Genomic DNA, 23,304 nt, shown 5'->3' on the forward strand with positions numbered 1-23,304 from the left:
TTCTCTATTGCCTTCTTACTGTGTCTGCCTTTGTACATGTCATAAAATCATTAGAGGCTTACATAAAACCTGGCTCATTAAATTGTTTTTTGAATACTTGCAAAACTTTTCAAAGTCCTTTCAGATATGATCTTTTCCCTTTAGTATGTAAACAACTTTTGCCTGAGTGCTGGTCTCTGCGAGGTTAATGGCAATGCTTCCCCGTTCACCATTTAGATTTGTTAATGGAAATAGTGAATAATGGGTGTTAGGACCAGAACAAAACCTTCTTAAATCAGTATGCACATCATCTACCTTGTATTGAGTACCTGAAAATGAATGTAAAGTTTGTGTGTTTGTGTGTGTGTGTGTGTGTGTGTGTGTGTGTGTATCTATATCTATATCTGGATAGATAGATGGATAGTTAAAAGTTTGTTGATCAGGGTTACATTGAATGGCTACCCATTACTGACATTGCTTTTGAGTTTCTTTAGTACTTCAGAACTAAAATGCTTAGATAGCTCTGAGGATTCTTATACATAATTTTATAATTTATTTTTCAATTTATCATTTTTCAATCCAGGTATCATATCACCCCCCTTTTTTTGCCTTCTATTTATAAATTAGAATTTAATAATTGCTTAGAGACCGTAAGGGTTTTTTTAATCCCCCCATTCAGACAAGACCATCTCAATAACTATGACATTTAATAGCCTAAAGATAAAATGGTTCTATTTTTTTAAAAGATTTTATTTATTTATTTGACACAGGGAGAGAGAGAACAAGTAGACAGAGAGGCGGGCAGAGGGAGAGGGGGAAGTAGGCTCCCTACCAAGCAGAGAGCCCGATGTGGGGCTCGATCCCAGGACCCTAAAATTATGACCCAAGACAAAGGCAGAGACCCAACCCACTGAGCCACCCAGGTGCCCCAAAATGGTTCTATTTTAATCAGAAAATGTTTGACTAAGATAATTCTCTAACACCAGATTGTGAGGCCATTTGAAATTAAAATTTTTCCCCTTTTTTTCCTCCAATAATTGTCTATAGCAGTGGAACTCCTTATTTGATAAGTAAGGATGTGAGTGTTTATCCTGGCTTATGTTTTGATTTGGGGGGGAAATATACTCTAAAATGCATATATCATCTGTGTAAATAGCTTAGACTCCTGAATGTGCCGTTGTTCTCAACATGATACTTGTAATGAAGTGGTTAAACAGTCTTCTTTGGGCTTCCAGGTGCCGGGCTAATGTATAACGTTTTGCCACAGGAAGTCTCAGGGTACATATGTTTCTGCACAATTGATAGTTTCCTGCCAAAAGGACTTAAAGTGCCACAGAGCACAGATTCTACAGAGAACGCACACCCAGACACAGAACATCTTAGAGTCACTCAGTTGTTGCTTACGTTCTGCTGAGGGCAATGAAAGAAACAAGGCCTCTAGAGGAAACCTGATAAACATTCAGTCACTTAAATGAATAGCATTTTGAGTAAGACTGTGATTTAAGTAGGTTCTCTGAAGAAAGAGGTGAACATCCTGGCCCTGATGGTTTGGGTCCAGATTTTGGGCTGCCAGAATTTTTCTTCTAAACCTACCCACGTAGGTTAAGGGTAGGTGCACCATCTTCAGCAATTAGGGAGGAGAATAGAAGAATGAGGCCTCATACGTGAACAGTAAGAGCTCTTTAAAAGTTCTGTATATATTTCTCCTTTAGGAGTGTGGATTTCATCCTCCATAAAATCTTTTGTCATCTTAAGAAGGACTTGAGTTAAATCAACCAATCAAGATTCCATGCCCAGAAAGGGCAAATTCAGGCACATGGAATGCCCCTCTCCCCCAAAATTACTGTCTGTGAGGGAATAATGATAAAGATAATTTACTAAAAACCTTTCCAAAAAGAAGGTGGAAGATTTCAAAGATCAACCTCAAGTCATTCACAGTCACTGAAAAAGAGGAATGAGCAGGCATTTCCCTGTGTGGGGCTGCAGAGACGTCAGATGCTATCTCAACTCTCCTGATTCCTCTCCCTGCTTATCACAAATGACCATGGCAGCATCTTGACTTAACCTTCCTATTCTCCTAGTGGAAGTTCTCCTGTCTTGTCAATTTCTGACTTGGAGGGAGAAAAACAGCCCAAACTCCCTGCTGCTAGAATGGAACAGACATGCCTCACAGGCATTTTTGTTTTCCTCGCTGCCTGTCTTTTGGTGTCAGCCACAAGCCCCTTCCCCATGAGAACCTGCTTCCCTCAGCACTCGGAACTGACACACTGGAGGAGGTCCCAGACAAACTCTGGGAAGTTCGTTACTGATGCATCCTTCACAGTTTGTGTTCTTTGGAGGTCTCCTTAAGGAAGGAGAATTACACTGTTCAAGGACATTAGGATTAGAGTAGTCAATGTTTCCTTTCATTTCGAGGGTTGCTACCATTCCTTTAGCGTCCTTGAGAAACTGTAAAACAACCAGCGTCCTATAAGGGCAACTCAAATCTGAAATCAAGATCGACAGGTCAATTAATATAAAAATTTAAGGTATGTATTTTGAAACAGACACTTAAAAAGAAGATGGAGTGTGTTCCCTGTTTTGGAAACTTTAAGTGATCCTAGATGACATTTGGGGCCATCCCTGTCCAGGACAGCATTACAGGCTCTCAGAGATTCAGGGCCTCAGTCATTGTGCCACCTGCAGTTGCTTACTGATTACTTCTTACTATCTGCCTTGTTGATATCTCCACCAGGCATCGTTATCACTGTATCACAGTTGGCCTTACACTGTGGCTCATACCTGGTGGCAGCACCATTCCCCTAGGCACCCGTTAGAAATGTTTGGTCATTATTTTTGTTTGTTGTGATGCCTGGAGAAAGCTACTGGCATTTAATGGGAGGAGACCAGGAGCGCTAAGTACCCAGCAGGGTACGAGACAATAACACACTGGTCTGCCCAGAATATCAGCAGCACCCCCATTAAGAAGCAGTGGGCCTCTGGAATTAGCACTCCAGTTTGGAAAAGGCTAAGCTGGTTCTTGATGTTGAGACTAAGCTGGTTCTGGATTCTTACAGAATACATCAGGCCTTCATCAGTGACTGGGCTGTGATCTTCCTCAGTTGGTTCAGCCCGAGAGGGGGAGAATATTTGACAAAGAGAAATTCCAGCCATGTGCTTGTCTTTGTTTAGGCTTTTCCCTTCTGTTGGGAAGCTGACAAGGAGAACTCCGCTCTAGGCAGGTCTGTAGATATGTGTTTGCTTAGACGCCTCTAGCTACAAAAGTGAAAACTCACACTAGGCAAGGAAAAGGAAAGTGAATGTTATAATCCTTTCCTTTTATTGCTGTTAAAATGCCTCCAAAGAGAAGGAAAAGTGAAACATCAGTGCTGACCGATATTATAGGTACAAGCGTTGGCTAAAGTGCTTATTAAGAATTCAATGTTTTTTTTTTTTAATGCAATGTTTTTATAAAGAAGGGCTTATAGGAAAGATTCCTGACTGATGAGATGGCTATTTTATCTTTTCGTACAGAATCAAATCACTTATAGGAGATGAAGAGGCATAGTAATAAAGTATCCAAGCGATGGTTCCAAGGATGGCAGGAAAGAATGTAGAAAAGTCAAATTTGATCAGTTTCAAGGTTCTGATCCAAGATGATGGTGTAGGAAGACCCTGATCTCACCTCCTCCTACAGACACACCAAAGCTGCAGCTGTACATGGAACAGTTTGCTCTGGGGAAAAAAAACAAACCAAAACAAAACCTAAACTTAAGAAACTGGCGAAGCAGCCCCTTCTCATCAGCACATAAGAGAGAAACCATATCGAAGTGGGTAGGAAAAGCTGAGAAACAGTCTCACCATAAACATCACCCCCTGGTGTGGTCACCCACAATCAGGAGGGAACTCAAAACCTAGATCTCCTTGAGGAGCAAAAAGAGTTTGTGTTCCACATTGGGCACCCTAACTTTTAAGATCAGCACCTGAGAGATGAATCCGTAAAACATCTGACTATGAAGAAGAAAAGTAAAGTTCAGAAACCCTGGGGGATGGGAGAGGTAAAGAAGAGACAAAAAATTCACAGAAGTAGCAATGAAATTACAGTCAGTCAATTAAGTAAAGTACTTGAGTTTATTGTCCTGTCCTGATCTACTTTGGGGAAATTTGGTTATCATTAATCTCATCTTAGATTAAAAAACAAAGAGCAACTAAAAAAGCATATTCAATTTTTATCCATTCCATAAAACAAAAATAAAGCTTTTGATAAGGTTTACGTCTGCTTACAAAGTTCCCCAGATCAATATTTTAAAAAATTAATTAAAATATTATGATATGAGCAAACCTGATGTAAAACTGTTACAAAACTAGCATTATACCATATACCTAGATTTTTACTGAAACAGTGCTCATAAACAAGAACTTCCAGAAACAGACATGCCGAATATCTGAAACCATGTCTGTAATTACCTCCAGAAATGACTTGACTTAGTTCAATTTTTCTTTTCCTGTATTTTGCTATTTCCTTTTAACCTCTTCAATTGGATTTTTAAAAAATGAAGTGCTAAAGGTCTTGGGAATGAATAATAAGTTATTTTGAGTTTTTTAAGTTACATCTTCGAATGTTTTCGAAACCAAACCTTGTAACCTATTGTCAGGATAAGATAATCGGAGGCTTTGCAAATATCAAGGCAAAGGTCACATCAGGCACATTCTTCTCCAGTTTTGATCAGCAGGCACTTTCTAATTTTTGTTGTCCCTAACTTACTTATGCCCTAACACTACTCTGATAGTTTGAAGATAGGATGACAAATTATATACTTCAGTTGGTTGCAATATGCTGCAGTTTTATTTTTTGATGTGTTCTCACATTCCTCATACTGTTATTTATAATTGCATCTGGCCCACCAAATGTACGCTCCATTAGCATTTTATCTCTGTATCTCTAGTGTCTAGAAATGTGCCCTACCTATTAGTAGGTGCTCAATAAATGCTTATTGACTGAGTGAATAAGTGAATGGTTCATTTTTTAATTATCTAATACTTCAAGTCTAGAGATCACAAATTATTGGAAGAGTTTGGGCCAAACTAAATTATGTGTACTTTCCATGGAGTCACCTACTGCCAATACATCAAGCATTCTGAACACTCTTGAATACCATGGAAAAAGGGCTGAATTTTTTTAACTGTGCCCATGAGCTTGGTTTCTTAGATGTTCTGCTCTGAAATAAAGGAATGTTATTGTTAGAATCCTTATTACATGGAAAGCAGGGTCTGTGTTATACCATTTAATAAATCATCATTTATATGATAAACATCTGCCAAATGATACACTTATACTTTAATAATTTCATTTTTATATAAACTGGAAAGGTGGAAATATATCTTTCAAAAAATTCAGGATAAACCAACCATGTCTCAGACTGTACCCTGAACTTACCCATGTATCATTTAATTTGTTGGGCAGGCTGACATAGGAGGAGGGGTTTGAAATAAGTCACCAGGATAGCTGGACACTTTACTGTCTACATGTTTTAATAGGGATTCCCAGTTGGAGGTGATTGATGCTCAGAGTGAGCTCTTCGTTCCACTGAAGTCTGTCTTTGTCTCAGAGGCAGAGGTGAACCAATTCTGCCTTCTGCTGACTTTTTCCTGCTTATTTCCTTTGTCAGTCTTGGGCTTCTTCTTTGTGCAGTTTTATAGTGATTTCTTTCTCTAGTAAGTATTTGCCTTCTCTCTGGTGAGCTGTTTCCTCTCCATTCATTCTCATCTACTATGACTACTGTATTATCTTTGTCCCAAGTGATTCACAGTATGATTGTTCTTAAAAAAACAAAAACAAAAACAAACAAAACAAACAAATAAAAGACTACATAGTACACTTCTTATTTCCAGCTTGTTTGTTAAAGGCCCTTAAAGTTGGTTATTTTCCTAGGCTTTCACTGATTTGGAATTTTTCTAGAAACGTCTGTTAGTATAAATTCTGCTGGACTTTTTTTTTTTTTTGTCCATTTGAGTACCATGATTCCATGATTCACTGCTCTAAGAAAAAGTTGGGATTAGAAGGATCTTGAAATCATTCATACTTGGATTGAAATGTATTTTGAACCTATTTTGTATTTTGAGCCAAAATGTATTCTGAAACCAGATTAACACTTTGTAATAAATGGGCAGTGGTGGCCCCATATTTGTAGTGGGGAATATATAAAATATTCTGATCCATGGCTATGGTATCCTAAGGATTGTCAGGAAATAGTGTGTCATCCTTGTGCAGAGGTCATGCTAATCTTCCCTATATCATTCCACTTTTAATGCATGTGCTGCTGAAGAAAGCATGGGATTGTCAATAAATAATGATACTGACAATTGAACCTCCCATCCCTGTAACCTAGGGTTTGCTTCACACAAACAGACCTAGTTCCTGCCTTCAGAATCCCCAAATCACATTTTCCTTACTTAATCAGACTGACACATACCTCTTCCCTCATCCTGTTTCTTGACATCTTAATCATTAGAACATACACACCACACATGAGATCACTCCTCTGAGAGCTCTCACCAACCATTCTATCCTAAATCCATGAGCTTAATTGCCCTTCTAGCCTATTGTCTTGTGATATATATAACTTATGAGCTATCAGTAAGTTATGAGTTTCTGGAAATCAAGAGTTAGCTTATCCTTCTTAATAGTCCATGGTGTCAAATATTTCCTTGGGCTTTTTTGTTTTTGTTGTGTTTGTTCAGTTTAGGCATTCAGTCAATACCTGGTGATTTTTAAGCATCCAGTTGGACCAAAACTTTCATACTGTTTGTGAGGCAGTAGGTATTTTGTGGAGTCATTCAAGGAGCAATCTATTTCTTCTAATGGCATATGATTATATTTGTTGGTTGACTAACAGTCATTGTGGTGACTGGCTGACCCAGAGGAGCTAGAGAAAGGAGATAAACAGTCCAAAGGAGCCCAGCCATTTCACAACTGTAGTGTTGTGGAGGGTTTACTCATTTGTGAGAAGCTTCATATTCAGGCTGACCAGAAAAGAGCTAGCAATTTGTATTTTACAAACACAATCTAACCTCAAAACTATGGGCTGAGATTTCTCCAGTCTCTGGAAAAACTGGAGTTCTGGTCCATGCTGTGTTATTGAGGGCCATATAAGCAGACTTTCGTATGGCAAACCCATCCTTCAACAGGTACGAAGTCTGTGGTGAAGACAGGCTCATCATGGCCTTCGTCCAGTTCACTACAGAAAATATTGACCGTAGTTGATTTGTTAGATTGTTCCCTTTAAAAATGATTTTCCATTTCCATGATGACTAAATAGATTTTATTTATTAGTCAACATAATGAGCTGGCAGCTTGTTATGAAGAGCTACTTATATTAGCTATTTATTCTTGGGAAAGTTGCTTCTCTAATTATCAGGACCTTTATTAAAAATGTTGAGTTTTAGAAAATGTCAAGAAGAAAAGGGTGAATTGCAAGTGAAAAAGAGAGGGAATTATAACTTCTTCTACTTTTATTGATGTCTGTTTGTTCTTTTGGAGCCTATTTGGGAACGGAAATGAGAGAAGGCAGATACCGTATTCCTGATGATAAGGAATAATGGGAAAAAAAAAAAAAAAAAAAGGAGCCTGCTTCTCCCTCTCCTCCCCACCTGTGAGATAGATGTTTCTCTCTCTCTCTCTCAAATAAGTAAATAAAATTTTAAGGAAAAAAAAAAAAAGATGTACTGCATAATTTTTTAACAATAGGCCACAAAATTCTGGGCAATCACATCCTGTCCCCCTTCTCTCATGCCAGTCTTTCTTTCCCTTCTTGTGCTACAGTCTCACCGCTTTCCTTCAGTTCCCTAACTAGATCAAGTTCCTTCCCATATTGGAATTTGTACATGCTTCTTCCTTTATTTGCAGTTGTCTAGGGATTTTCTACCCCGTTGTCACCTTAATTCACACATCTTCAAACAAAGACTTCTTGATGCTGTGGGAATTGGAATTGTGTCCCCCACTCCCCCCGCACCAGTCACAACAAAAATTCATATGTTGAAGCCGGAACCTCCAGTGTGATGGTATTTGGAGAGAGGGCCTGTGGGAGGTAATTGCCTTTAGATGAGGTTACAAGAATAGGATCCTCATGATGGGATTAAGGCCCTCATAAGAGAGGGTAGCAGAGAGTGTTCTCTTTCTTGGCCCACGCCCTTCTCCATACCTCTGTATCTCTCTGTTCCTCTCTCTGCCCTTGCCCATAGCAAGGGGGCAACTGTCTGCAAGTCAGGCAGTGAGCCTTTACCCAGACACCAGTCCTGCTGACACCCTGATCTTGAACCGAAGCCTCCAGAACTGCGAGGAAATTAATTCCTATTATCTAAACAACCTAGTCTATAGTGTTCTATTTAGGTAGCCTGAGCTAGTACACTTGATTAGCCACAAACTAGTCAGTGCTCCCTTTTATCCATTCTCAGAGTCTTGAGTTTTTAAATCTTTTTTTTAAATTTTAATTTTCTGTCATATAAAGAGGTTGAAAGAGAGCTGTAGCAGGGGGAGTGGCAGGCAGAGAGAGAAGCAGGCTCCCTGCTGAGCAAGGAGCCGGATGTGGGACTCGATCCCAGGACCCTGGGATCATGACCTGAGTGGAAGGCAGAGACTTAACTGACAGAGCCATCCAGGCATCCCTCATTCTCAGAGTGTTTGTACTTTTAGTCTTGTCTTTGTTAAACGTTAAGCTTGGTGAGGTTTTTCTTAAGCACTATTCTATTTCCAGTCCCCAGCTCAGTGTTTGGCATATAAAATATTGTACGTTAAAGGATATTTGTGTGAAATATATAATTAGTGTACTTCCTTACAAAAAAAAAAAGGCTTTCTATCTTGGTCTATATTTTTCTTAATCAAACTTCATCACAGAAAGGTATCCCCTCCTAGAGTCCTTTGATTTCACTGACAGCCTCTTCTACTTATTGCCAAGACAATCTTCTTAGGAAACAGACAAAGCTGGCAGTGGAGGTTGGGTTATTGAAACCAAGAATCTTCATCAGGGCTCTTGCTCCTAGGAAAAATGGCAGAAGATGCCAGGCTTTAGTTTTCTCTAGGGTTTTACTTCCATGTTTTCATTTCTGCTTTGACACTTTCTCTGATGTTTATGTATAAGGTTATTAAGGCAAAGGGTGGTATCTTTGGCATTTAACTATCATGGTAAGAATATCCAGCCCCATGTTTTATGGACTATCATTACACCATTGGCTATCCCTCAGTTGTCAGCTTATCTGATAACTCTTTTCAGATGAAGATCATTAGCTAATCCTTAACATTAAATTTACAAATTAAATTTACTCTTTTTATAGGATGGTTAAGGAGCCCAAAGGCCAGGTGTTGTTCAATAGACCACAATATACTTTTCGAAAATTCTATAGAAAAGAACAGTATTAGTTTACTAATGCTGCTGTAATGAGTCACCCCAAACTAGGAGTTTAAACCAACACAAACCTATTATCTTAGGTTTCCTGATACTGGAAATCAGAAACAAGACTTAGAGGTATAAAGGTGATGGTGTCAGCGGTGCTCCATTCCTTTTGGAGACTGCAGGAGAGAATCTGTGTCCAGCTTTTGGAGGCACTGTGCATTCCTGGGCTTGTAGCCCCTGCCTCCACCTTCAAAATGTACCATCTTGCCTTCTCTTTCCATCATCACCTTCCCCTTTCTGACCTGACCCTCCTGTCTCCCTTTTAGAAGGACTTTTGTGATTACACTGGGCTTACCTGGATAATCCACGATAACAGTAATCTTCCCACCTCAAGCTCCTTAAATTCAGTCACATCTTCAAATTCCCCTTTACCACGTATTGTGACCTATTCACAAGCTTGGAGATTAGTACATGGATATCTTTGTAGGGAGAAGAAGGAAGCATTATTCTGCTTACCACAGTGGCATAGATCTAACAACTTTGTATTTCTCAAAATGCCTGTTAGACAGGATTTAATTCAAGGAACAAAAGTTATGTCATGTCTTTTTCTCTAGGTGCTTTACTTAAGGTCTCGATTTTCCTATGCAAAATGCCATCTATATATCATAACTGCTTATTAACAGTCCCTTCAGTTAGGCACCTATTTCTGCTTGAATGTGATGGGTAACCATTTGTTAGCTTCAGTTAGATCACTGATCCAATAGAAATTGCCTATGACACTGTAAAGAGAGTTAAGAATTTTAAAACATGTGAGACTGTGCATTCCATACTTACGTATTATAGCGCACTGAAAAGCAATGTAAATTTGGGAGAAGTAAGTACAATCCAACTGGGTCTTCAAGGTACAACCTAAATGTAACCTCTTCTACAGAATCATTGCTGACCTCCCTGGGTAGAACTAGGTACTGCTTCCACCTGGCTGTGGTAGCAGGATGTTCATGACCCTGTGGCAGTACTGACCACCTTGATGTATTGATCTGTTTCCATGACTGTCTCCCAAGTTCTTAAGGGGAGGAACTCTGTTCTGTTTTCCCCAGTACTGTTGCTGCCTACTACAGTGTCTGACACATAGCTGGTGTTTTACTGATGCATTTTGAAGGAATGAATTCTTTTGCAAACCTGTTTAGCATCTCTGTGAACCACTGGCTGTCTAATTTGTAACATTGGCTAAAGAGTACGGTGATGAGACTGACTGAAAGAGTATAGACAAATCAACAGAAATCTACTCCCATCCCTAGGAAGGAAAGTCTGAGTTCATGTCTCTACTAATAATGGATCAGTAGCAGCATTTCCTAGCACAAAGCATATTGTAGTACATGATAGGGTCAGATCATGTCCTGATGGAGTATTGATAAAGAGAAGTATACTCTCAGAGGAATATGATGGAATATAAGCCTTTGAGTGCAAACTTAAAATACTACATTAATTGGGTAGAAATTAGATCCAAACAGCTGGAAATATGTCATTTTATAGCTAGGTTTAGAGCATATGAATCAATCAAAGTTCTCTGTCCCACGAGGACTGTTTAAACTCAATCATAATCCTCTTCAGTTTACTTTTTTAAGATTTTTTATTTCTAAAGTTTTATAGACGTATAATTGATATAGAAAGAGTGCATGTATTTAATGTGTACATTTTGATAAGTTTGGACATATGCATAAACCATTCCCACAATGAGGGTATTAAACATATCCATCACCTCCAAAAATATCCTTGTGTTCTTTTATGTGTATGTGTCTTAATGGTAAGAACACTTAATATGAAATCTATCCTTTTAATGTGTTTTAAATTGTACTATACCATATTCTTAACTAGAGGCACTATGTTATACAGCAGTTTCTAGAACTTATTTGTCTTGCATAACTGAAACTTTATACCCATTGAGCAGCATTTTCCCATTTTTCCCTTCTCCAAGCTCCTGGCAACCACCATTCTGCTTCTATGAGTTTGACTATTTCACAGATAACTAATACAAGCATTACAATATGGTATTTGTTACTGGCTTATTTCACTTAGCATAATACTTTCCAGGTTCATCCACGTTGGGACATATGGCAGGATTTCCTTTTTTAAGACTGAATAATATTTCATTGTGTGTGTATACCACATTTTTATCCACTCATCTATTGATGGACATTTGGGTTGTTCCTATATCTAGGCTATTGTGAAGAATGCTGCAGTGAACACGGGGAGCACAAACACCTCTTTGAGATCCTATTTCATTTCTACTTAATAGGGGCCTTCACTGTTTTGTTTTGTTTTTTCATTTTATTTTATTTCTTTTCAGTGTTCCGGAATTCATTATTTATGCACCACACCCAGTGCTCCATGCAATGTGTGCCCTCCATAATACCCACCACCAGGCTTACCCAACCCTCTTCCCCCCTCCCCTCCAAACCCCTCAGTTTGTTTCTCTGAGTCCACAGTCTCTCATGGTTTGTCTCCCCCTCTGATTTCTTCCAACTCACTTCTCTCCATCTCCCAATGTCCTCCGTGTTATTCCTTATGGTCCACAAGTAAGTGAAACCATATGATAATTGACTCTCTCTGCTTGACTTATTTCACTCAGCATAATCTCTTCCAGTCCTGTCCATGTTGATACAAAAGTTGGGTATTCATCCTTTCTGATGGAGACATAATACTCCACTGTATATATGGGCCATATCTTCATTATCCATTCATCTGTTGAAGGGCATCTTGGTTCTTTCCACAGTTTGGCGACTGTGGCCATTGCTACTGCGCACCTTGGGGTATAGGTGGCCCTTCTTTTCACTACATCAGTATGTTTGGGGTAAATACTCAGTAGTGCAATTGCAGGGTCATAGGGAAGTTCTATTTTTAATTTCTTAAGGAATCTCCACACTGTTTTCCAGAGTAGCTGTACCACCTTACATTCCCACCAACAGTGTAAGAGGGTTCCCCTTTCTCCACATCCTCTCCAACACATGTTGTTTACTGTCTTGTTGGTTTTGGCCATTCTGACTGCTGTAAGGTGTTATCTCAATGTGGTTTTGATTTGAATCTCTTTGATGGCTAGTGATGATGAACATTTTTTCATGTGTCTGTTAGCCATTTGTACGTCTTCTTTGGAGAATTGTCTGTTCATGTCTCCTGTTCATTTTTTGATGTGATTATCTGTTTTGTGTGTGTTGAGTTTGAGTATTTTATAGATCTTGGATATCAGCACTTTATCTGTAGTGTCATTTGCGAATATCTTCTCCCATTCCGTGGGCTGCCTCTTTGCACTGTTGGTTATTTAGCAGTCATCTCACAGTTTCTTTAAGCTCCACTTTCTAGAGGTGTTAGCACAAAATAGCATGTGTTATAGGTGGAAGTCCCTGAAGTTCCAGAGTCTGGGTTATAAGATATAAGGTTCTTTTAGCCCCTGTATTTGTAATAGCTCTCCCAGTTACCCGGGCAGATGCCTTCTGGAAGTCCTGAGAATATCATAGTCAGTGATTTCCAATAATGACTCAGTATCAGAATCACTCGTGGTTCTTTAGCAAAACAAGATTCTAGGAACCCACCTGAGATTCTCCTACAGGAAGCTTATTACATACACATGGCCATGACTATATGTAAATAAGCACAGAGATACACATATAACCATCTGTCTAGCTATTTGGCATTTCACTTCCTTATTATCAACAGCCATTGGGAGTTTCTTGGGGAGTGATTCAGAATTCGTCAAATGGAAATGATACCCAAATTGTTCTCTTAAGGAAAAAAAAAAGAGCCATTCTTATGTTATTTTCTTATAACCCACTAATCTAGGGGGAAAACAACCATAAAGCCATGTTCAGAAATCCAGTTGGAATATATTGGTTTTTTTCTTTCTCTAGGTCACTTTTTAAAGCTTGTAAAAAAGCAAAGATCTTGTTAGGAAGAAAACGAGAGGAAGAGATTTTTCCATTTTTGTCTCTGGTCTCTTTAACTGTTCTCATCCTACTTTATAGGCTCCTCTTTTCCCACCTACCCCTAAAACATTGCTGTTCCCAGTCTTGATATACCCCATCCATTCTCCTTGGGTGATGTATTTCATTCAAATTATGCTTAAAATGATGCTAACAATGGATAAATTTATACATTCACCTTGAGGGCATCTGTGTATCCCATGCTTTGCATGTGTAAAATTGACCTGCCTATTTGTCCACCAAAGCCTGCTCTAGCCTATGTTTCCCAGCTCTGCAGTTTCACCTTTATGTCTTCAATTACCCAAATAATAAACAGGAAACCTTCCTACCTATCTCCTACTCCTCATCTCTGACACGCAAATCCCATGTATTCTGCTTGCTTAATTAAGAGAAGTTGAAACTGTTCTCTTCTTTCCCTTCCTTATTGTCTTAGTTTATATCCACGTCATTCACATGGAATGCTACAATTATAACTCTGATTCTTTCCACCTCTATTCTCACAGTCTGTCCTCTCTGTTGATGGAAGTGATTTTCCTGAACCATAAATCTCATCGTGAGTTCCCCAAAACTTCAATTACTTTCCATTGTCCGTACCATAAAATTCCTATTTATTTTGGCATAGGAAATCCTCAAGCACCTCAAGGCATTTCATATTTCCACACCACGGTGTACCCCTCAGCTGCCTTAGCCTGTAATGCTGTTGTACATCCCCCTCACCACTGATGAATGTCTTCCAGAATAACTTCATGGCTTCCTTCTTGATAAACTCTTTCTTAAGACCCCATCCTCCAGCAGAATTGAGTACTTCCATCTTTGTGCTGACACTTGGGTGACATTTTTTCCCCCCAAAGTGACAGACCAGGTGTAGTGAAAGTGCTATGTAGTCATGTCTTGGATTTCTGATGGGCATACATATGATTCTTCTTTTCTATCCTGCATCTTCACTGGCAGTTTCTCAAAAGCCTACCAAACTAAAGAGAATATTCCAAAATATTCTCCGTTCTCTGCTTTAAGAGAAACTGGGAATACCATATTCAAGTTCACAAAGTATACAAATTAGTGGCTGCTTATTTAGGTACTTCAATTTGTATTAGGAAATAAGCCTATTCAGCATCTAGTGTACCAGTCATGGTGCTGGGCTCTGGAGTTCAAAAGTTGGGAACACACATCCTTCCCTTTAGATAATGTAGTCTAGGAGAAAGAAATGGGGGAAATACATTAAACAAAATGATTCATTTCAGGCTTTCTCTTAGGTGCAATTTTATGAGGAGCTTTTAATGTATATTTTGAGTTACGTAGAATCTTTTCTGCATGTTTTCAGTTAGTATGCCAGATTCATAAGATGTGCCACATTTATAGATTCTATAGAAGCACATTCCAAATTGAGGAAGGAAGAGGTTTCCCCCCCATTTGAATTATATAAGGTTCCAACTTTTGGAGCTTTTCAGAGCCACGCTGTTTTCAAAAATGGCATTGAACAAAACTATCTTAACTCAACGTTGTCAACTTGCCTGTGACATATGAAGGCACAAAAAAGGCTCAGCCATCACATCCAGCTATCTCTTAGGTGCTGCTCAGAGCATCTGAAATCCTGAAATTAGGGCAAGCCTCTTCCTGAGCAAGAGGCAGCCCTATGGGCACCCCAGGTTACTCAGTAGCCACCACATGGTAGCTATTTCTAGCCGTGAACCCTAGAAGAGACAAGGATGATATCCATGACATACGTGTTCACTTCTATTCAACATTAGAGAGACATGAGAGGTAGAGAGACATGGTGATTTCCTAGCAACTATAATAAACAGGAAAGTGGAAACTTCTGTGTCTGATTTGTTCTTCCCTCTTCTTAAGTGATAGCATTTCCCTTAGATATGTAAATTTCACATGCTGCACCATTTGGGGGTATTAACCAAATGCTGGCTTTGCATCTTCCCTCAGTCACTGTCATTAGGGCTGGTCCCCAGATCTAGAATCTGAAAGGGCATAGTATTGCCAGATAGGACCCTATTGAGTTAGTCAATAATCATTTGCTTCCACTGTATGCCAGGCATGTTACTAGTAAATAAGCTTTGCAGTAATTTCTTCTGAGATATTAGCCACCTCCCTGAGCTACATATCCCTTATGTGAATGAATCATACAAGTCTGTGTGGGAGGTCAGTCTCTCCCCAGCCTACCACTGAGCCTGAGAAATCCCTGCTTTGTCAAGTATCTGCAACATTGACACCCAGTCCTTAATTCCTCTTCAAGGTCTTCTACCTCCTAGCCTAGGAGATTTTTAGCAATGAAGGTGGGCAGCTTTGGCAGCTCTCATCCTGTGTCTGCCCAAATCTACAGGGAGTCCTTTCTGTTTCTCCAGCCAAGAGAGACTTTTAAAACTCAAAAGCTGAAAATGTAACCCTTGTTTGTTTGTTTTGGTGTCATCTCTTACTTGAGGCAATAGATGCAGAATGGCTTGGCTGACTAAATGGAATAAAGGCCAAGGAAAATAAGAAAATACACATGTATAGAAAAGCTTGTTTACTTAAAATATTTTTTCTATTCCTACAAACTGCTTGGTGAACCTCAAATTTGACCAAGAGATTTGATAGCCTTATTGGATAGTCTTTATAGATCAGGAAGAGACCTATTCAAATCAAACATGCCTGCTGTAAGCCTAGCAAGTCCTCAGTGACCGTGATAGTCACGTGCTTGTCTTCCATAATCCTTATTGGACAAGGCATTCATAACTTTTTCTGTATTTTCCCCCTTTCTCTTGATACATTTGCATGTATCAATGTCAATGTCAGAGTCTCCTTGCTGCTTCTGTTGGTCCCAAAGATACCTACTTCTTTTCCCATTAAGGAGTAACATCATTACTTGTCAGATTTCTCTAATTCACTGCATTTTTAGACTTCTTAAAATCTTGACTTTGGTCAAATCCCTTCTTTATTAAAGTTGGTGATGTTTAAACTTACACAACGAAAGCAAATGAGAGAGAAAATATGGCTTTGAAAGCATGGCAAATATTTGGCTCCACATACCTTCTAAAATTTGAGCCTTGGGACTCAAGCATTATTTACCTAACAGTTCTAAAGTAGTATGTGAAAACAGTTCTCCCAGCTCACCATGGCTCACCCTCTGCTGAAAGCTAAAGGAATCCATACTTCCAATTCTGGTTAAGCCTTAAAGACCAGACGCTTCCAGCATGTTTTCAAAATGGAGTCCATGCATTGTGTGAAACCACAGAAGACATCTAAATGTGGAATATAGTGGGACTTGGAATTTGTTTCTATGTCTGTTTGTTACTATGACTCCCCTGAGGCCAGGAAGTGAATATTCTTCATCTTTAAATCCCTAGCACCTAACAGGGAAAAAAAAAAGGTGTCTGACAATAAGATGTACTAAATCAATGTTTATTTAGCTAAGTTGAGCTCAATCAATTGACACTTAAACATCATTAATTTATTTATCAAATCTTTATTGAGTATCTACTATGTAGTAAATGTTTTAGGTACGCAGAGATACTGGGAGAGCTTAACCACAGCTTGTAACTTTGAGAACTGAAGAAGCAGATACTGTGCAGTGAAAAAAACAACTACTTTTTGAGTTAAGACTTGAATTCTGTTTCTGCCACTTACCAGTTGGATAACATTGGACATGTCACTTAAACATTCTAAGTCCCAGTTTCTTCACTTAAAAAAAACTAGGTATCATAACTACTTCACAGGATTATAGTAAAGATCAAGTGCAACTGTGTGGGATAAATTTTTACCTTAAATTATTATAACCTGTCCTCCCACCTATTTCTTCTCCACTACCTTATAAATACACAGGACACGAGAGAGATGTGACTCGTCCAGATGAGAACAGTGTTCTGAACTCAGGTTCAGTGGACTCGAGTGATATTCATGGGGTTATACAGCTCATAAGCAGCAAGACAAGACTCCAACCCAGTGTCTGCAGAATGAGAGCAACTTCCATTCTACATCTTATGCCTCCTGGGACTATGATGAAAGTCAGTCACCTTCCCTCAATGTAATCTTGCTCATATCAATCATAACTTCCAAATGAAATCTTACTCCAAGACTCTCCTTACATTACAGACTGAGAATCTTTCCGGTCTTGTCTTGGTCTCTTTCCATGGGCTTGTGGCGTTCGTTTGTTTTAAATGGTTTAGAAGGGACAGAAATACACTTGGTCAGGCTCAAGTATCTCTTGGTTCTGGCAGCAATCCACCTTGACTTTGCTGGTTCTCCCATTGTCAGCGTGCCCGGAAGCCTAAAGCAATGGGAGCTCCCATAGAGGGTCATAAAATAAATGTGTTTCACATGTAATTGACTGAAATTGGAGATTACCCAGGCTTCCATCATTCAAGACATCTTAGAAAACTGAATGTTAAAAGGAACGGTATCTAGCTTGATCATTCCCTCCACCTTTTGATCCTCTTCCCTGTTGGTAATCACTGCTTAGCATATTTTTTGCTGCTGAGAAAGTGGGCAGGCAGCTGCTGCAACCTGTAGCAGACTCTGAGGTTGCTCCGTAGGGGGTTGGCAGGGATACCTTGTGAAGCTGAGGGTTTTTCTGTTTTGTTTTGTTTGTGTGTGTGTGTGTGTGTGTGTGTGTGTGTGTGTGTGTGTGTGTGTTTTGTTTTTTAAATGTGTTTCTTTCCTTCACCCTGGAGAGTCTGAGCAATCGGTACTGGGTTTTTCTTCTCTGAACTGTTTATGCTTATAAAGGAAATAATTTAATCAATGTGTGAAAGTAGACTTATTTTTCTAAGCATGCTTTAACTTTTTTTTTTTTTTAAAGATTTTATTCATTTATTTGACAAAGATCACAAGTAGGCAGAGAAGCAGGCAGAGAGAGAGGAGGAAGCAGGGTCCCCGCTGAGCAGAGAGCCCAATGTGGGGCTCAATCCCAGGACCCTGGGATCATGACCCGAGCCGAAGGCAGAGTCTTTAACCCACTGAGCCACCCAGGTGCCCCAGCATGCTTTAGCTTTAATGGCTAATTTATGTACATGTTGCAGGAACTTTGTAAAATGGTGGCTTTGTTCAATGCAGCCTGTCCACACTGACTGTGTTTCTAGGATGCTTTTGTTAAGTAATATAGGCTAAAATTTTCTTAATTTGAAGTTGATAACTGCTCATCACTTTCAAAAGGCTGCAGTTAATTACGTGGTTATTTGGCTACATTTGGAATTTTGGATGATTGAAATTTGCCATTTTCTTCCAGATATTTATTGTCTAGACTCCCTCCCCCCAGGAAGGCCATTCCAAATCATGGACTCACGTAGGCTAAGAGAGATAGGCATTCATATAGGCTCTGCTTGTCCAAATAGGGGGTATAGTGAAAGGATTTCTTCTGTTATATAATAGTATACCTTTTACACCCACTCCTCCCTCTTAATATACATCATAGAAAGGAGATGAAAATAGGTTTCACTTCAAGTGCCAACTCTAACCAATTGCTAGTGGTCTCTTCAGTCTCTGTGGGGAAGGACTCTGAAGCTATCTCCAGTAAAGATGAATGCCTTGATTGTGTATCACTGTGTACAGTGCTGTACCAAGAGTCAGGCACAGGCACATGCTGGCCATTATCCCAGTTGGACTATGAAGTTTTTTATGTATCTGCTTTACAGGAATGATAGAGACTAGCCTATGACGTATTTGTTATGGATAGAGCCCCAAGTAGGGGACCTCTGTCCTCTGTTAAGTCCTTTTTACAGATCTTTAGGCAGGTTTTCCTTGGTGTAGTCCTCATATGGTTTATTAACCTGCCCTGGCAGATAATGTCTGTGCATAAATAATTCACTCCCCAATATATTGGATTTTCGCATCTCCATGCCTTTGCTGAAGCTGTCTCCCCTATCTGAAAACGCTATCTCTTCTTGCGTAATTTGTGGACATTTTTCTCTTCACGGACCACCTCAAATATTGTTTCCTCCTCTGTCAAGCTTTCTCTGACCTCTTCAAGCAGGATGGGTGACTCTTTTTCATCTCTCCAAAGCAATCAGTTGAATCTGTATTACCACACCTTCCATAATGCTATATAATTCCTTTCTCACATGCTGGAATCTAAACCAGAATATTAGACATATGTTTGTAGACTTGAAGTGCATAACACATTGTTCAGAAAAACCTACAGTTCCTCACTTAAAGCTGTGAACGTCTAAAGGATATTTATAGAAAATACACTGGGTGCAAATACAGTATCGATAGTGGCTAGGAGGGTAGAAAGAAGGAGATCGTAAACAGGAGAGAGAAATAATTGATGCAGAGTCTGCAAAGAAGACAGTAAAACTATATAAAATGAAGGAAGAACATTGACACGAAGGACAAGGAAACAGATGCAGGCTCATGTGGGTATGCATAGCTACAGGTTCTGCATGCCCTCAGTGATAAGATATGGTTGACTCTGCTCTGGGTGCATGTTCAATAGACTCAGGACTTCTCTGCCAAGTATCTGGCAGCAGTAGGAAATTCTTGCTTGGTCAGAAAAGAGTTAACTGGGGGCTCAGCTAAGCTGGAAAGCACACATCCCTTCTAAAGGCTTTCAAATTCTGTTTGAAAAATACGGTGTACATCAAAATAACCGTGTGTATTGAAAGAATTGAGCTACAACCTTTGAAAGTCTTTTGCTTGTGCTGGTCAGTGTCAATAGGTCTGTTTCAATAGGTTAGATGTGAGTCCCCGGTCCAATATATAGTTCTCCACTGTCTTGAAGAGAGTACCCTTTCCCAGGCGGTGGTCAATTCCCTTAAAATTACTTGAAACATTATAGTGCATAAGGAAATTTCATGTTCTTTACTTCAATGAAGTCTTCCTGGACAAGATGAAACAACAAAAACAACATAATGACATAGAACTGTCTCCATTTTAAATGTGGAGTGACTCAGGTTAAACAACTGATTCAAGGCTGCAGAAAATAACATAGTTTGCCTTTAAACCTAGATTCTAAGTATGCTCTAAGTCCCATGCTCTATAGTTGAAACTTTGATAACCCTTTTGCTCTTTGTCTTACCGCATTATTTCCTTCATTTCATTAATTCTATATGTTCCTGTTATATGTCTTTCATGAGATTCTAAGCTCCTTGAAGTTCTTACAGAAGCCCACGTGGTGCCAGATGACATCCTGTTCTTTGCAGATATGCAATGTACATGTTTAATCAGTAAATAATAAGAAAATAAAAGAATGTAAGGATTAAAGAATAGGAAATAATAAATTTAGCAATCACACAATTATGATTGTTTCCATTTTCTAGGACAAATGTTAAAGACAAGAAAAATCCACCTGAGATACTCAGCTGAGGTGACATTATGAAGGAAGGAAGGAAGGTAAAGGAATTTATCAAGGAAAATTGTCAGATTTCCTCAAATAGAGAATTTTAGATGGCGAGGGCAGCCTTTGGAAAGGTCTGAATGGCAAGACCTGGCACTGGGTCAGAAGCATTAGAAGAATGAAATTGGACAATCCATTAGACTAAAGACTTTTAAAAATGGAATTGTGAACCTTTGCATCCACATAAACAGCCAGGCCTAAAAAAACTAAAGGTCAGCTTTAAACTGTGATGAAAGGGTCTACATTAAAAAGGTACAGCTATTTAAACGGTCAGGTGAATCCTGAGCTAATGTGCATTGGCTGACGTGAATTTCCTTCCTTAGGGAAGGCGAGGATAGGAAGCAGAAATGAGGGCAACGGCTAATGTTGTCCGTGTTCGTGGAAGGGAAGGAAGGAGGCAGAAAGGAACTAATATTTCCTAAACCCCATCTAGGTACCAGTGGTATGAATATGAAGTGCTCAAATGATAGAAAACTGAGACACAGAAAGGTTTAGTGATATTGGAGGCAATATCGTGGGTGGCAGAGCCGGGTTATAAATCCAGCCATGCTCAACTTTTCTCAAGCTTCTGAATGTCTCACATTCTGTCTTATTATCAAGATACAGCTCTCCCCTTTCTCCTTCCTCACCTCCACTCTCTCTACCAAGCCCATTTTATCTATCTTTTGGCTCTGGGTAAATTACTACCCCAGAAAGAGTTTTCTGACCTTCAGACAAGCGAAGGGCACCACTTTGTTCCTTTGTTGCTCCCAAATAACGTAAATGAGTCCAACTTTGTTCTGTTCACCACACTACAGGCTGGTAAGTCAAGAGGCAAGAGGGGGTAAGGGAAGTGACTTTATCCGGAAAGCCAGCAAACTGAGGAGATAATGAACTATTGTCCCAAAGAACAATCTCCCCTCAACATGAAATGTGAACCTCTTTTATGTTAGCAAAAAGGCTAAGTGGGAGGAGGTTGGAGTCAAAAGATGAGGGTTGTCTGTAGACATCCCAGGAAAGTTGTACACGTTCTTTGTCCTTGGTCACTTGATAATTGCCTGCAGGAATTAGGTCGCGACATTCTTGTAAATTTTGAACAGCCTAGTCATTTCTGTACACATGTACCTCCTTGAGTGAGGGAGTGTTGGGTAAAAACGCAAGCTTTTGCAAACCTCAGCTACAAAGCAAAATTCCTTTGGCAATTAACATGTCCATGTTCAGGGCTAATCAGAAGTTTCAAGCTATGGGTCTCAGCAGCAAGGGAAATAGAAGCAATATGGAGTTGGGCATGCTAAGTGTGTCCCTGTTATGATACCAGTTAGCAGTATTTTACATACTGAATTGTGGTTATTTGTTTACTTCCTTGTCTTCTTCTTTTAAACTGTGAGCTCCCTAAAGGTACCGACTGCGTCTATTTTATTTTTGTCCTTAGCACATTGCATAGTGTAAGGCACATAGTAGGTGTCCAGTATATTAGATGAATAAATAATCTAACGTTCTTTTTAAGTCAGAGCTAATGCCTTTCCACTTTTATTTGTATCTCCCTCAGCTCTTCCCTTCTTGGGTAAGCCAATCTCTATTTAGCTTTGGGGGGGATTCTCTTCAACATTTTCATTTTTCTTTTGTGTTTCATGTTAGTGTGCTGTAACATCTAATCCAAAACACTCATCTTAGGATATTAGGTATTATGCCAAGCTGACAGTAGACTGGCAAATGAAAAGAAGGCAGAGTTTGGTCCATTATTGTTAACACAGGTGTCCTTTTTGATTCTTTTGTATGCACCGTTAGATTATTCACCAGATGAATTTCTTTGTCGACCTGGAAATATAGTCTACACATGAGATTGGTTTCCAACAGGGGTTGGAGGGAAATGCAATTGATAGTGTGGAAAAAGTACTTAAAATAGATTATCCCTTTAAACAATAGAAGATTCTACTCCGTATGCATAAAATACATCATTCTACCTACAAATGAAGCCCTTGCTTCAATTGTCAGATGATTACTTGTGAAGAAAAGTCAATCAATCAGCAAGTACTTAATGAGATTTCTGGCTATTGTGCTGCCCCCCTCACCCCCCCACCCTGCCCCGTGGGTAGAGTTGGCATGATGACAGAAACAAAGACACATAGATTATTGGTCACACCTGAAAGAGCTTACAACATTGTAGGCTATGATTAACACATGTGAAACAATTAAGAAAGCAAGGAGGCGTGTTGTTTCATGCTCACTTATGAGTCAAGAAAATAAATAGAAGAGGATTCCCAAGACATTCATTCATTTGCTCACTCGACAAATGTTTATTGATTTTTAGTTGTGTGTGAAACATTGTGTTGATCCTGGAGATGCCAAGATGAATACAGTTAGTGTCGGTCACCGAGGAGCTGCCTGTGTGTTGAGGTTACATGTAGGACCTGCAGCAGTGATGCAAGGGACAGGAAGGCTGCGAGGCACGCACGTGATTGTCTGAGAAGTCAGAAAGGCTGTATAGAGTTACTGGCTTTTGATCCAAGTGTTAGATCATGGAGAGCATTTTGTGCTTATCTCAAGAAAAAGTAGGGTTTTGTTCTTGTTTTTGTTGTTATTAGGTTTTGTTAGTCACCATATAATACATCATTAGTTTTCAATGTAGTGTTCCATGATTCATTGTTGGTGTATAATACCCAGTGCTCCATGCAATACGTGCCCT

The 23,304-nt window shown here is 39.4% G+C and overlaps 1 protein-coding gene and 1 non-coding gene across 5 annotated transcripts in view; one reads left to right on the forward strand and one right to left on the reverse strand.

Annotated features, from left to right (window-relative positions):
• DLG2 (discs large MAGUK scaffold protein 2) overlaps positions 1-23,304 on the forward strand; it is a 2,075,147-nt gene that overhangs the window by 750,006 nt on the left and 1,301,837 nt on the right. The window lies entirely within an intron of this gene.
• Positions 6,185-6,291, reverse strand: LOC116600427. The gene has a single exon (XR_004289640.1). It is a non-coding gene; the product is annotated as a U6 spliceosomal RNA (small nuclear RNA).

This window comes from Mustela erminea, chromosome 9 (genome assembly GCF_009829155.1).
Source record: "Mustela erminea isolate mMusErm1 chromosome 9, mMusErm1.Pri, whole genome shotgun sequence".
Taxonomy (NCBI): domain Eukaryota; kingdom Metazoa; phylum Chordata; class Mammalia; order Carnivora; family Mustelidae; genus Mustela; species Mustela erminea.